The sequence below is a fragment of the Rhagoletis pomonella genome, unplaced genomic scaffold (assembly GCF_013731165.1).
Source record: "Rhagoletis pomonella isolate Grant_MI unplaced genomic scaffold, Rhpom_1.0 Rhpom_scaffold_00627, whole genome shotgun sequence".
NCBI lineage: Eukaryota > Metazoa > Arthropoda > Insecta > Diptera > Tephritidae > Rhagoletis > Rhagoletis pomonella.
In genome coordinates this window covers 53,762-71,063 of record NW_023459181.1, presented here as the reverse complement: position 1 = coordinate 71,063, position 17,302 = coordinate 53,762, and positions in this window count along the sequence as shown.

Genomic DNA, 17,302 nt, shown 5'->3' with positions numbered 1-17,302 from the left:
TTACCTTTAGCGTGTGAAAAGCTGCGCGAGCCGAGACATCGTATTGGTGCCGAAGAACGTTTATCTCTAGTGTTACAGGCAGTTTCACCAGATTCATTTAAGTGGAAATTAACTTTAATTAAATTTTTTATTTAATTCTCATTTAAATTATTTTCAGTTTCAATAAGCTATTTATTTAAGCGAGTAAAAAGTGGTTGTAAAACAGACTAGGCCAGCGAACGCTTTCATTTGTACTGAGAGCTTTTGAAAGCTTTGGCACACTTTGTTGTAAAAGCAGGGCTGGTATACAAGTAAGCAGCAGATACACAATGATCAGGTGATTAAACGTGTAACACCTCTGAGTGTGGTTATTTTGATTTAATTTTTATTTAAGTGAAGAGCATAGGTCACTTAAATCAAACTTAAAAACAAATTAAAATGGATTGGTGAAACCAAAAATTCGAAAATCAAACTTAAATGAATCTGGTGAAACTGGCTGTTAGTGGTTTACTTTCATTTTTAGTTATTCAGGGCTATCACGGAATCCACCATAGAAAATCTACGAATTCGAATGCCTGCTGCAAATACGAAAAAAATGCTATCACTGAATCCGAGTGAACTCGAAAATATAGTTGCCAGCTTAGTTGGCGAAAATCCTCCTAGATATATCCTCCAAGCGGGTGCCGACTGGGCAATGGGCATCGTTGCTTACACCGCTGTGGCAAGGTAGGCTTGTTCCTATGGCTGCAGAGGTGCAAGCAGGCGGGGCCTAGCCAAGGCCCAGGTATAAACTCCCCTGCCTCATCTAGGTCTAGTGATAGGCCGTACGGGCTCGCCCGAGGGGGGCTGGGGTGGGCATACTTAGGCTATTTCTAGGGGGTACCTGGCGATAGGTATAAAACGCCCCCCTAATCCAGGGTGTCATGCGTCACCGTGCCCATTGGATGGTTTGCAGTCAGGGGGTTTTCCGACTGTATTCTAACGGCGCCTCCCGGATACCTGTCCGCCTCCGGGAGTAACGGTGGACTTACCTCAGCATGGGGCTCTGCTGAGGCCGACCGTTTTTCCCCTTACCCATATATTCGGTCGCCGAACGGTTTCGGCTCAGTAGGCGACCAACGAACCAGAAATGATGAATTCGAAAAATGTAGCCCCGGATCCCTGCACGGGTAAAAATGCCGCCGACGGACACGGCGTTAAAGTCTGTCTAAAAACGACATCTTCGGTAGCCGCTGGAGCGGTCCCGAAGGAGCCTAAACGGCTAACCGTACTAAATGTTGCGCCCGGCGTCAGTAGCAACAAACCCCTGGTGGGTAGTGGTCAACTGGCGTCTGGGTTGCAAGCGGAGCCTGCACGTCCAATTGACCTCTCGTGCCAGTCGTCCACATCTCTGGAAGCTGCGAGTACACCCCTTGAGGGCAGCTCCAAAGCGGCGCCGGGAGAAGGCGATACTGGCACCCGGAAGTCCTGCACGGACAGCACCACCGACCGCAAGCCCCTTGAGGGTAAGAAGTCGGATCAACGCAAAGGCGTCCCAGGTCCCAGTGGTTCGAGGACCAAAAAAGAAGTCCGACCAGCAGTCAGGGCGAAGAGGGACAGAAGAGCCGCTTCTAGACTACTGAGGAAGTTCGGCAATGACCCGGTTCCCGAGAGTATGAGGGAAGTGGTTGAGAGGGCGAGGGGCGTTCTCTCCGAAAGTCGTGACCGACCTCAGGAAGGAAATGCCGCCAACAAACCTGCACCCACTCACTCTCGTCCTAGGGAGCTGGGCAGCAAAAGGCAACGGTCAGCAGACAACGTGGATGCTGCTCCTAAGAGGCCCAAAACCTCTAACGCTAACAGCCCTCTTAACCCTCCAAGGGCTCTGAGGGCTTTCAGTGATGTGGCCAAGGACCACTTGATCCTGGCAGTTATGGATAGGGGGCACCCGGAAGGAAACCTGACGGCCGACAACTGGAGGTCCGTCCTGGTGGGTCTCTGCCGGGTGTACAAGGAGATTCTCCGGAAAAATCCTGGCCCTGCGCCAACTGTCCGCGATGCTGGTCTCTACCAAGGCCGCATCAAATTAGTTTCCTGCGCTGATGAACGGTCGGCGCGACTTTATAAGGAAGCAATTTCTTCTCTTGGGGAACTGTGGCCCAGCGCTGACTTGGTGGCAGTGCACAGGGATGAAATCCCTTGTAAGCCGCGAGCCAGAGCCTGGGTCCCAGAGGAACCCTCGAGTCCTGAGGAGATTCTGGATATCATCCGGGTCTCAAATGATGCACTACCAGCCCTTGATTGGAAAGTAGTGAAGGTCAGCGAGGTTAGGGAGCAGCAACGTTACATCACCTTGGTGATAAATGATGAGTCTCTCCCGATCCTTGCTGACTGCAAGGGAGTAATTAGCTACGGCTTTTACTCCATTACCCTCAAAACCCAAAAAGGGAATGAGGGTAAAATGATAGAGCCGGGGAACACCGAGGGTGAACCCGAGGCTGGCAATCTTCCGCCTAAAGGCGGCCCTATATCTGGAGCAGAAAACGCCTTGAGCGGTCCTGCTTCTAACCAAGAGGTCCAGGAGGTTCTCGAGGCCACTTGCCCGGTGGTGAGGTCAGACTCGGCAGCGGAAACAGATAGCGATACGCAATCTGTTTCTGGTGACGGATCGGTACTTAAACGGTGGACGATGGAGTTCGGGAACCTGCTTCTGACGTCGGACTCAGAGGACGCCGATGATACCATCGTTGAGGCGTTCGATAGAACCCCGCCAGAAGTGATGGACGGGGACGATATTTTATAAGCTGTGGATGAAGGTTCTACAAATAAACCTTCATCACTCTAAAGCAGCTTCTGCAGCTCTGCTCCTGCACCTCAGTGATAGAGGGGAGGAGCTAGTTTTTGTCCAGGAGCCCTGGGTTGTTAAGCACAGGGTTTGTGGACTTAATTCTGATGCTTACCGCATAGTGTCGGCACCTGTGGCAGGTAAGATCAGGGCATGTATATTAATCAAAAAAAGTATTTCTTATAATTTACTCACACAGTTCAGCGATGAAGATACGGTGAGAATCTCTGTGGAAAGCCAATCCACAACACTCTGGCTGGTCAGTACATACATGGCCTACGATCGCCAAGACTGCCCTCCCGCTCGGTTACTGGACGTGGTGAAAGAGGCCAACTCGAGGAAGTTTCCCATAGTCATAGGAGCCGATGCAAATGCGCATCACGCGGTATGGGGATCTACCGACATCAACCCGAGGGGTGAGTTGTTACTTGATTTTATATTATTATATAATCTAGCCATCTGTAATATTGGTGATAAACCCACTTTTGTAACCTCAAATAGGAAGGAGGTATTAGATATTACCTTATCGTCTAGCTCTTTCTTTGAGAGTATTAGGGAGTGGAAGGTACTGAGCGACCATTCATTCTCTGATCACATGTATCTCTCATTTGTAATCTCCTTTGAACTTCAGGCCTCGGCCGCTTACAGAAACAAGAGACGTACTGACTGGACTAAGTTTAGGAAAGTACTCTCGGGGAATTTGCTCAACAAGGCTTCTCTCAGTAAGCTAGGCTTACTGTCCCCACCTGATGAAGCGGAGCTTTCTCTCGCAAACCTGGCTTCTCTCGGTGAGTTAGGCTCATCGGAACAAATTGAAGAAGCCGTTGATTGCATTACCGAAGCCTGTAATTCGGCCTTATCTGCTTCCTGCCCACTTGTACTTCCGAGAGGAAAGAAGAAGCCACACTGGTGGAGCAAAGAAATCGCCTCTCTAAGGAAGGAAAGCAGGATACTCTTTAATGCGGCAAAGCGCGATGGGTCTTGGGCTGCATATAAGGCAGCCCTGAAGAAATTTAAAAATGCCACCAGGAAAGCCCAAAGGGACTCCTGGAAGGATTACTGCGATAGCATAGAGGGTCAGTCGGAGGGAAATCGCCTGCGAAAGGTGCTTGCGAAAAGTCCGACGAACCCGATGTATATTCAGAAACCAAATGGTGACTGGACGTCATCTCGTGAGGAAATGCTTGAAGTCCTAATGAACGCGCATTTTCCAGGATGTACTGCGGAGCCCAACACCGCGGCTATTATCTCTGAACGGCCGTTGACTTCAGCGGACTTCATTGATGTACAAAGGGTAGACTGGGCCATAAAGTCCTTCCAGCCCTACAAATCTCCAGGTATGGATGGTATCTTCCCTGCCCAACTTCAGTCAGCATCTGACGTGTTATGTCCGATACTTGTCTTAATCTATAAGGCTTGTATCAAGTTTAGTTTCATACCCAAGGGTTGGACCCTGGCGAAAGTTGTTTTTATTCCCAAGGGAGGTAGACCCTCCCACGTTAAACCAAGTGACTTTCGACCGATAAGCCTTACTTCTTTCTTTCTCAAGGTTCTGGAAAGACTTGTAGACTTGCAGATCCGACAGGAAATTGATGTAAATAATCTCTCTAGCTGTCAACACGACTACTGGAAAGGTAGATCTGTGGATACAGCTTTGCATAGTATTGTCAGCACCATTGAAAAGACTCTCGCTTTTAAGGAATTTGCACTAGGCGTGTTCCTGGACATCGAGGGTGCCTTCAATAATGTTCTCCCGGGAGCGGTCCTTCAAGCCCTAGCTCGCCTTGGGCTGGATCACCCTATGGTTGAGTTTGTTCGTCGCCTCTTAGGCAGTAGAACTATTTACTCGGAGATGGGGGAGGTATCTATAACAAGATATGCGAGTCGCGGAACCCCACAAGGCGGTGTTCTCTCCCCACTTCTTTGGAATCTAACTGTGGATACCCTGCTGTCACGGTTGCAAGGCACAGGTTGCCAAGTCATTGCTTACGCGGATAATCTTGCCCTGACGGCAATTGGTAAGCACCCCCAAGTTCTATGTGACTTAGTTCAAGGCGCCTTACGCGTCGTGGATACCTGGTCCAAAGAAGTAGGACTTAGTGTCAATCCGGCTAAAACGGCCATGGTTCTGTTTTCAAAGAAAACGAAAGCTGTCCGGCTACAACCTCCTTCCTTGAACGGTATCGTACTGACTTTCTCGGAGGAGGTTAGATATCTGGGCGTTATTCTTGACAGAAAGTTAACTTGGCGGCGCAATATAGAAGAGCGCTGCAAGAAAGCTATAACTGCTATGTATGCCTGTAAATCGGCGATTGGGAAAAAATGGGGATTGAAGCCTCATATTGTGAACTGGATGTACACAGCGGTTGTGCGTCCCATTCTATTCTACGGCATAACGGTTTGGTGGCCGTCCGTAGATAAATCTACAATAAGAAACAAATTAACAGCGGTCCAAAGGGTGGCGTGCATGATGATCACGGGAGCGTTACCATCGACGCCGACTAAAGCCCTAGAGACCTTGCTTCACTTGCTACCTGTGGACCTATATGGTAAACTACAGGCAAGCTGTAATGCTATTAGATTAAATGCGCTAATCAAATGGAGTGACACGAGGTTTGGGCACTCTAGAATCTTGGAAAATCTTCCAGATGACTTTAGGCGCCTGGACTACACAGTCCCGTCTACGGGACTAAAGAATTATTTCCGGACAAGGATCCCCTCAAGGGAAGAATGGGAGGAGGATTCGGTCCTGATATCGTATTCTGACTCAACAGCCATCTACACTGATGGCTCCAAGTTGGATCTGAAGGTAGGAAGTGGGGTATACTCGCAAGAACTCTCACTTAGCCTCAGCTTCCGTCTGCCAGATCTATGCAGCGTTTTTCAGGCTGAACTAACAGCAATAAATGAAGCTGCAAGTTGGCTGATCGATTCTCTAATAAATCTGAAGGCGGTAACAATCTTATCTGACAGCCAAGCGGCTATTAAAGCACTTAATAGTGACAAATCTACGTCGAAGGTTGTCTTGGAATGTAGACGTACTCTTAATGAACTGGCAAGGTGTTACGTCACTAATGTTGTGTGGGTGCCAGGCCACAAAGACATACCAGGAAACTGTACTGCAGATGAACTAGCAAGGAAAGGAACCTTGTTGCCTGCAATCAGTACAGCCCGTAATGCGGGCATTCCGCTATCTTCTTGCAAGCTCTGGCTTGAGAATAACTTCGTCGGACAGGCTAATATAAGATGGTCTGCGGAGCCTACTTGCAGGATAGCAAGACATATCTGGCCTAAGCTTGACAAGCGTAGATCTCACCCTCTTCTCCACTTGGAGCGACCACTGTTGCGGCATGTTATTGGAGTTCTCACCGGGCATTGCCTGATGGGAATCCACGCCACTAGAATGGGTTTGCAGTCAAACGACTACTGTCGTAGCTGCCGCGATGAGGAGGAAATCGAAAGCGTGGAGCACTACTTATGCCACTGTCCTGCTCTGGCTAGAGCTCGCCGATGCTCGTTCCTCCATTATTCTTTTGAATGTCTGGCCGAACTGGATTCAGCCAGTGTCTATGACTTTGTGCGCTTCATCAGAGCAACGAAGTGGTTCCACTACTAGGGTAAGAGGAGGGACATATGGAGTCTCTTATACGGCATCACAACGGGCCCTTGGTGGCCTAAGTGTGCCCTTTTCCTGAGGGATTAGGGCAGCCGAGTTAACCTAACCTAACCTAGTTGCCAGCTTCGAATACTCATTCGAAACCAGCTAGTGCAAAGGAAACAATGGCACTGTCATCGAAACAAGATATGAAAAATCTTTGCAACGCGCTCCACTGGGACAAGCGCCAAACATTTTTCCAAGTTACGTCACCATCAAGAGATTTCTCTTTCTGTTCTTTTATGATTAAAAAATTCAGAACTTGAGGGTTTCATCATCATTAATCATTCAGCTCCGCGGATTGTGCCACAAAACTACATTGCTTATAATATCAGAAAATACTTTAAAATAATGCAACGCCAGAACCAAAGAAACTGGGTTCAGGATTATGGCAGCCCTACCTTAGTAGCTCTATTTTTTTCTAAAAGAACAGACAAAGAAACAAGTAATTTTTAAGCAAACAAGTAATTTTTAAGCAAACAACAAAACCCACTTCAATTCTAATATAAAAATTTAATATTATCGTTAATGATCCGATGATCGGATTTAACCCAAATTAATATGGGACCTTCTTTCCTTTAAAAAAATAATTATAGAAATCGGTTAACGTGGTCCAAAGTTATGTGGTAACATACATACAAATATAATAATCCGGCGAATTGATAACCTTTCTCCTTTTTGTAAAGTCGGTTAAAAATTTACACAAGATCTCTTATTACAAGTTTTTATTATGTTTCCCCTCATCTTGCAATCAATTTTTAAACAACTTCTTGATAAGCCAGAGACTAGAAACTTTATATGTACTTATCTCATGGCAATGCAATGTGAAAGATAAACTAAACCGATATGTGGCGTGGGTGTCGAGATATTTGAAAAACCCGTATTTAAGGACCGATATAGTTCATATTTGGAATGTATATTACCTACATGAAAAGGAATAACCACTATTTACCCGATAGGGGGCGCAGGAGTCGAGATATTTGGAAAACTCGTATTTTTGGACCGATTTTCTTTTATATTTAAAACATAACATATAACTTAAATGGAAGGAAATAACTTCACAAAAAATTTAGCCGGTGGTGCAGGGGTATTGGCATCCATTTGAATAAAATATCTGGACATATACAAATAAAACCGCTGGATTTTTCTGGACAAAAAAAGTAAAAAGTTACATATTTATTGTACAATAAACGTACATATTAGAAATACAATTCATTTCTAAGACAAATGAAAATATAATACCAGTGGAGTCCACTATGTGTACTTTTGTGCTATCGTAACAATTCTTGTTAGAATTCTTACTATAGCAAGAATTTTGATCATTCTGTCGAGGACTTCGTTCTATTAATTCAAACATTGTCAATCGAGACTATTACAGCTTAAACCATAAATTACGTTGTGAAATGCTGGTGCGAACACAGCCTGTTATACTAAGGATTTGTATGTAGTTTCCATGTATTTAATAATAAATGTATGCAGTTTCCATGTATTTGATAATAAATCTACTCAGACATGCTGAAGTTTTTCGAATGCAAGTGCTTTTCCAAAGCCAGTGTGCCGACTTGACAATATTTGCAGGTGACCGTGTACCCGATTTTTTCTTTGCCCAAACTAAGTAATAATTACGAGCATTTTCCAAGCTGCTTGAATATTGTGTGCAATTCCATTGAAAAAGAGGGCGAGTTTCAGGGACCTGCCAATTCACTATTTGACTTTGAAGGAAAGAAAAGCAGTTTAAATCTTTTAACTTTCCCATGGAATAACTTTTCTCACTTTAACTTTTTTATTTAATTTTTAGCTCCGAGCTCTTAAAAGCGGATTGTGCGATTAATTTGATTAAATTAATATGAGTTATAATAAATTTAATAATTGCGCAGTCCTATTGCAAAATGTGTTGAACAATATTTTTAAAAAGTATGCGTATTTTTAAAGAAAATTGTTTGTACATCACTATTATATAAGTGATTTGTGTTATTTATTATTACCCTCTGAAGGTGTTATATTATACATATATTATAACAAGATCTCATTTTTGAAATAAAAGATTTGTTAAATCGATTTCATGAATTTTATTTAAAAAAAAAAATTGGCGATTTTTTTTCAGAAATTGCGCTTTTTTTTAAACAATCTGGACACCCTGTCTACGACCCAAAATTAAGTTTACGTGTTGCGGCCTTTTTTGGGTCAGTCCAAAACTTGAGATTTTCTCTATAGTGTTATTGAAAATACAAAATTTCTGTTTGATGTTATATAAAATATTTATCCCTATTAGCGAATAGCGTTTATTGGTTTATCTAAAATTCATTAAATGTTCTTTGAAATGTAATATGGTAACGGACTTTTACTATGTAGAAAGATCGCACCTGCACAGCACCAGCAGATTTTCCTTCAGGGTATCTGTGGCTTTCTCTGTACATAGTATTCTTAATACCCAAGTGCTGGTAAGTCAAGCATTTGATGTAGATACATACATATGTATGTACATACATATTTATGTATATGTATGTATGTACATTCATACATTCTTGTGGTTAACTTTACTGTCTGTTCAACTTTGTAAATTGCGATTTTCCAGAAATGCTGCTAATTTTCCGCAATAAGGAAACATGTAATTTGAAAAGAACAATAACAGAAAAAAAAAACGCAAAGAACAATTTGTTGGCAAAGTCTTTTAGGAAAACGAAACGTTCAAATAAACCATTTTATTTATTTATTTTATTTTCCAGAAATTAATTAAAGCATTTAATAATTGTCTACATACATATATTGCTTTCGAACCTTTACACACATGGCCCAGCCACTGGATCACCGAGACGGTGTACTGCAGAAATCTGAAGTGTTTTAATTTATAAGAAGCGGGCGGTGGCGATACACAGCTATGTACATGCGTATATATATATAAATAATTACACTGGATCACAAATTATAGTTTCTTTTTTTGTTCTCCAGACGCCACTATCCAATTCGAAAATCGAGTTTTTTTTTCAATGGATACGTTTTCGAGATATTTGCAATTAACCATTATTCAGCTTAAAAAAAGAGTGGTTCCACTCACGCACGTATGTACATATATCTTACGAACCAATTAAAGAACCGTAGTACGAAATACGGTAAATGAAAGCCAATGATATTCTACATAAACCGTATACATATATGTACATACATCACTTGTCGATAAGCCTGACAGTTTATGAGAAATTAAGCAATAACTCCATAATAACTCCAGTTTTTTTTTTTGTTTTTTTGATGAAAAAATTAAAAAACTTAAAATTTTAACAGGGGAAAAATAAAAAAAAAAACGACTGGTTTTTTATTTGTTTGTTAATTAATTTCTCTAAAACTATCAGGCCTATCTAAAAGTGATATACACGGAACGGATTTTTAGAACCTAAAAACCTAAAAAAAAGGCAAAGTAAAATAGCGTAAAAGGCAGGAAAAGGCACTAGAAATCGCAAAAAAGGCAAAAGAAGGCACTAAAAAAGGACAAAAACCAAAAAATAATCAACAATCAATACATTTATTTTAGAAATATTTATATTACAAGTAAAAAGAGAAAAAATATGAACTAGTTTTACTGTATGAAAAATGTGTACTTTGAATCTTTGACTATTTCTCCTTTCGAGTTTTTAACTCACAAACTTTAATCTCTACAGTTGTAGTAACATTGAACCACAAGATGCGTTTTGAAATTTTCTGGCAGCATTTTCATTCGATTTTCGTGAATGTAATAAACATGCGCTCGACTTGAGTTGATACAAGTGGCCCCCAATTTAAATATGGAGACTTTCATATTATCAGGAATAGGGGCTTTTTCCTCAGCTGTTAAAGGAGACTTCACCGTAATTGTTCTTTTCATTTTGTAACAAAAACCACGCACGCATTATTCTGTTATTTTTTTGTTTTCTTATTTGGAATGATATCTTGCGATTTAAAAATCGAATCCTAAGGAATGCTCTTCCCAAATAAAACCTTTTTATATTTCCGTTCAAATTTACTTTTAAATTTCTCATAAGATTTTGCAAAAAATTAGGCTTTGTTATTAGCGCATCATCATTAAATTTCACAAATTTCTAATTTATGCAAAACACCTGAAGCCGGCTTGAACAGACCGCCCTCCGATAAACAACTAACAGATCGTCGATTAAAGTACAAAACCGTGTATCAACAAAATGCACAACTGCGTATGTGGGGTTGCATAAATTATTTTGTAGAGAGATGGTTCCGTGCGCAGAAGTGGAAAACTGCCATTCACCTGGGAGTGGCCAGAAGCGATTCTTGTGCGTACGGTTCAAATCGCAGCTCACAACGTCCGGATATTTATATCCACGTATCCTCTGGGTAGCAACCAAACACCCGTTTGGGAGCGAGCTAAAGTGAGAAGGCGTAAAACATCGCGTGCGCTGGGTTTGGGTCCCGCCACGTTAAAACCCTGCCCAATGAAAAATAAAAAACAACCTAGGATGAGACCCCCATTTTCTGATGACGACCACGGCAAACGTATAAAGGACTATACCCGGCTGGTTGATGTCCTCGGGAAGACAAAGGCTGACATCACCGCCATCCTAGAAATGCGATGGACGGGGCAAGGAAAAGTAAGCGTGAAGCCTTGCAATGTCTACTACAGTTGCCACGTAAATGAGCGCAAATTCGGTGTTGGATTCGTGGTAGGAGAGACTCCCTCGCCGAGTACTGACGTTCACCCCGGTGGACGAACGTCTAGCCACAATCCGCCTCAAAGCTAGATTCTTCAACATCTCGCTCATATACGCCCACGCCCCGACGGAAGAGAAGGATGAGGCGTTCAAGGATCACTTCTTGGAGCGCTTGGAACGTACATATGAGCGCTGCCCCCGACACGATGTCAAAATCGTGCTTGGCGATTTTAATGCCAAGGTGGGCAAGGAAGGGATCTTTGGTGCCACTGTCGGAAAATTCAGCCTCCACGACGAAACGTCCGATAACGGACTGAGGCTGATCGACTTCGCCGGGGCCCGAAACATGGTTATATGTAGTACTACGTTCCAGCATAAGAACATCCACCAAGCTACATGGCTGTCTCCAGATCGATCATTTTGTGGTAGACGGAAGGCATGCTTCAAGCGTTTTGGACGTACGTACACTCCGAGGGCCAAACATCGACTCGGACCACTATCTTGTTATAGCCACGATACGCACCCGCCTCTGTGCAGCAAAAATGTGCGCCCAACAATGCAAGGAAAGCTTAACGTCGAAAAGCTGCAATCACAACAATTTATTCGCCACTCAACTCACACACCTGCTCTCTGAGAGCACTCTTCAACAATCCGATATACGCGAGCTGTGGAACCACATTTCCCGATCATTAAGTACCGCCGCCGAAGAAGTAGTTGGATTTCAGCGAGCCCGAGCGAACAACTGGTACGATGAGGAATGTCAAGAAGCCGCAGAAAAAAAGATGCCGCCTACAGGGCCACGCTGCGATCGGGCGCAACGCGAGCCATGTGGGACCGTTATAGGGAACTGAAGAAGGAAGCGAGACGTATTTGCCGCAATAAAAAGAGAGGCCGAAATACGTGAGTGCGAAGAGCTTGAGATGCTGACCGACAGGAAGAACGCCCGAAAATTCTACCAGAGGGTTAGGCGACTTACGGAAGGTTTCAAGACCGGGGCGAACTCCTGTAAGAACAATGGCGACCTAGTAACTGATGTCCAGAATATACTTAAATTGTGGAGGGAACACTTTTACAACCTACTGAATGGCAGCAGCGCTGAAAGTAGTGAAGAAGAAGAACCCGAGTCTCCAGTGGATGATGATGGAGTAGCTGCCCCACCGCCTGACTATGACGAGGTACGAATAGCGATTACGCGGCTGAAAAACTACAAAGCTGCTGGAGCTGACGGCCTGCCAGCCGAGCTATTCAAGTACGGCGGCGAGGAGATGATGAGGTGCATGCATCAGCTCGTAAGCAGAATATGGTCAGATGAACGCATGCCCGACGACTGGAATTTAAGTGTGCTCTGCCCAATCCACAAGAAAGGCGACAACGCCATACGCGCCAACTACCGCGGAATCAGCTTTCTAAGCATAGGTTATAAGGTCTTATCAAGTGTATTTTGCGAAAGACTTAAGCCCACCGTTAACGAGCTGATTGGACCTTATCAGTGTGGCTTTAGGCCTGGAAAATCTACCATAGATCAGGTATTCACAATACGCCAAATCTTGGAAAAGACCCGCGAGAATAGGATCGACACACACCATCTATTTGTCGATTTCAAAGCCGCTTTCGACAGCACGAAGAGAATTTGCCTTTATGCCGCGATGTCTGAATTTGGTATCCCCGCGAAACTAATACGGCTGTGTAAAATGACGTTGAGCAATACCACCAGCTCCGTCAAAACTGGGAAGGACATCTCCCAGCCGTTTGATACCAAACGAGGTTTCAGACAAGGGGACTCCCTTTCGTGTGATTTCTTTAATCTGATGTTGGAGAAGATAAAAAGAGCCGCAGAACTGAACCGCTCAGGCACAATACTTTACAAGAGCGTACAATTGCTGGCGTATGCCGACGACATCGATTTTATCGGTAAAAACAAGGGCTACGCCTGTTCTGCCTTCTCGGGATTGTATAGAGAAGCACAGGGTTCGGATTTGCCTCATTTTGGCCACTCGCTCGCTCGTTAGTTTGCTCTGAGTTAGCGCAACTCACGAGGAACACGCGAGGCTGTTTGCAAATGAGCACTCGTTAGGTACGAGCGCACGCGACGAGTAGCCAGCGAGCGAGTAAGCAAACGAGGGCGGCGCAAGAGTAGAGCGGCAAGCAAACGAGGGCCTCATTAGGTCTGCCCTCGCGAGAGGGGCGTTGCGAGCGAGGCACTCATTTGCAGCAGCAGACGAGCGAGGCGAGTAAATGAGCGAGGCAAATGAGGCAAGCAGATTAGACAGGCAAACGGGTTGTTTGGCCAGCAAAAATGTATGGGATAAAAATTGCATCAACTAAGAATTTAGAGCAAACGATTGTATGCACACATGTAGATATGTATATACATACATATATACACATATGTATGTATTTATTTATGTATATATTTTCATGCACAGAAGAATAGATGCGTGCTATTTTTGCCAGTTTTATCTACTAGGTAGGCTCATATGTGCATACATATATATTACTATGTACTTATACGCACGTATTATTCGCAAATAACAATTTGCAAAATGGTAAAATTTGCCGTATAAACGCTGAGTTAACTTTTTATTTGCAAATAACTAAATCACGCAAATATGTATTGATTAGTGCTACTATTTGCAAATAAGCGCAAGACGCCGCCATTCTTAGGTTTATTTTCTTTTTCGATTGTCATCTTATTGCCTTGTTATAATCAAGACGTTGCCATTTTTAACTTTATTTTCTTTTTCGATTGTCATATTATTGCCTTTTTATAATCAGGCAATATTAAAAAAGAATTTTTCACCATCGAATAAACAGTGAGTTAGGTATTTGCAAATTATTTTTATTCGCAAATAGCTTACGTATAAACGTAGTATATGTAGGTATAGTTTTTTTAATTTTCAATAGCTTATAAAATTTCAACTTAAACACTTAGGTCTCTTTTTATGTGGTTCTTTTTTATGCGGATTTGAATTTATGCGAGTTTTCAAACACTTTTCGCTGTAGCGATTTTGCTTTTTTGAGAGCTTTTATTACTTTTTTTCAATATGCAAGGGGCAATGCTTCTGATAAATAATTTGTTGTTGTATTCTTACATACAAGTAATTACTAAGTAATTTGACTAAGTAACTATGTTACATATGTATAAATGAGAACATAATATTTATAAAAATCATTATTTTGTCTTTCATTTCATAAATAAGTAGGACATCAGCATTTTCAAATGAATATTCCTGGTTTAGCCCCATACATATATATGTATGTAGGATAATACAAACTACTATTTGATAATTAAGGCTGGTCCACATAGATCTTTCGCGTTGACTTTGTAGTTGGCGTTGGTTTGACAGAACGCACGTTAAAAGTATGCGTTCTACAATGAAGCTTGGCAGAGACTACTTTGGCCACTAAATTAACATATTAACGAGAAATAAATTAATATTTCATATCAATAATAGCATGAAAAATATATTTCTTGCCTTCATTTGATTAAAAGGAAAAAACATTTCATTTAATTTTATTTATTTGCAACAGCTGGCGATTCGACGCCAACGCAACGCCAAAGTTGTATGCGAACCGGTCTCTATTCTTTGTTTACGCAAATTTTCCCATGTCTACATATCCATATATACATGCATACATATGTACACATGTCCTTGAACAACAGGCCACAAATAAATTTTTTCACCAAGGACTATATGTCATTCAGGTATACAGCATAACTGCTACAAGTAGAAAACTATTTTGGGGGTGTTAGCAAGTGCTTACTTGTTTTTTGTTTCTGCGGCACAAACGATTATAATATCTTCGTTACTTACTTTTCTCTGTAAAGACAAAATACATGCATATGTACATACATATATAAATGCATATATACATAAATACGTACATACAAACATATATAAATACGCATGTTATGTGTGTACACATGTATGAATATAACTCTAAAAAATAATTCATTCCATAATCTATGCTTATGTATGTAATCAATTTTATTTGTTGTTTTAAATGCTGCCCTAATATAATACTTCACATATATATATGCATATGTACATGCAATTATTAACATACTTTCGTACATAATCTATTGACATACATTCCCACATTTTTATAGGAGCGCGAGCGAGCCAAACTTCTCGTGCCTCGCCTCATTGCTGCTACGAGTACGAGCTGCGAGTGCCTCGTTGTCTGCGAGGCATTGAGTAGGAGTTTGCTCACTCGCTCGCTCGAACTCCGAGTTTTTGCCCACCCTGGAGAAGCAAAGCGAATGGGTCTGGTGGTGAACGAGGACAAAACGAAGTATCTCCTGTCATCACACAAACAGTCAGAGCATACGCGTCTTAGCACCCACGTCACTGTTGACAGTTACAAGTTTGAAAAAGTAGACGACTTCGTTTATTTTGGAACCAGCATTAACACTAATAATAATGTCAGCCTTGAAATCCAACGGAGAATCACTCTTGCCAACAAGTGCTACTTTGGGCTGAGTAGGCAATTGAGAAGTAAAGTCCACTCTCGTCGTACAAAGATCACACTCTATAAGTCACTCATCATGCCTGTGCTGGTGTATGGCGCGGAGGCATGGACAATGAAAGCATCTGATGAGGCGGCTCTTAGAGTTTTCGAGAGAAAGATTATCCGAAAGATTTACGGACCTTTACGCGTTGGTGATGGCGAATATCGCAGACGATTTAACGATGAGCTGTATGAGCTTTACAACGATATGGACATAGTGCAGCGAATTAAAATTCAGCGGCTCCGCTGGCTTGGCCATGTCGTTCGTATGGACAGAAACGCTCCTGCTCTGAAAATATTCAACGCGGGCCGCGATGCTGGTAACAGAGGAAGAGGAAGGCCTCCTCTGCGTTGGAAAGACCAGGTGGAGAAGGACTTGGCTTCACTTGGCATTTCCAATTGGCGTCAGTTAGCACAGAAGAGAAATGACTGGCGTGCTGTTTTGGACTCGGCCAAAATCGCTTAGGCGGTTACAGCGCCAATAAAGAAGAAGAAAAACACTCATATCTCAAAATGGTTCTCTTTTTTACAAAGAATTCGCATTTCAGGACGAATGGATAAGGCTTGAGCAGTGTTGCCAGGTCATCGGAAAACGTCCCTCTTGGTCTGAAAAAATGTCATTTCCTACCCAAAATGTCTTTTTCAAATGTAAACAAAGGTACATATGTACGTAAGGCATATTAAAATATTATTTGCTCTGTCGCATTTAAAATTCATTCTAAACTGGTTTGAGATCGTTAAAATAAAAATCATTTTATACATACACTTGTGATCAGCTGATTAAATCATCGATTTTGGCTATTTCTTTTTTGTTTATTTTATGTTTGTTATTTTTCCATAAAAGCCTAGCTCATTGTATAACAAACAAAATATAAATCCACATTTCAAACTTTGTGCAAAAATCATAAAAAATTTGCAAAATTTCAGCTAGATTTTCAACTTTTTATTTAGATTTTTTAGAATTTTTTTGAGTATGCACGTTGTTTGCCCATTAAATTACAGGGCAATAATGTGCAAGTTTTAAGGTGCTAAAGAATCGCGTTGATTTTTAATATAATTTTTTGTAGACATTTGGTTAGGTGGTCGGATGTCGAAAATGCTAAATTACGTTCTGTTAAAAAGGAACATAGCCATATTTCAGACTTTTTACGTTCATTACATTTTCAATAAGAAGCCCCATGCGACTAATTGTCATTTTCTTTATTCACTTAAATAAGGGTTAAGTCATCTGTGTCCAAAGAATAAATATTTTTTGAAGCAGCTGCTGCAAAAAACAAAGCTTGTAAAGATTTATTAGGAAAATAATTCAAAATCAGTTCAACTTACAGGATTTGGTAACAGAGAAAAATTACTAGGAAGTTAAAAAACGTAATTTTTTACACAAAAAACGTCCAAACGTCAACAGGATACAAAAAAACGTCCAAATGACGTTAAAAACGTAAGCCTGGCAACACTGGGCTTGAGCCAAGAGCTTGTGTGAGCAAATCCAATTTTTGGCAAAAAATGTCAGTTACGCGGTTTTGCAGAACGACGATACGCGGTTTTGTACTTTAAGCGACGATGTGTAAGTATGCACTTTCTTCGTGCTTTCTGAAACCTATTCGTCAACCCCATTTTCGAAATCAAGTAGCCGGCATAATTTTCTAGTTTCTGCTAAAAAAAAATATTTCTTGTAGTGAT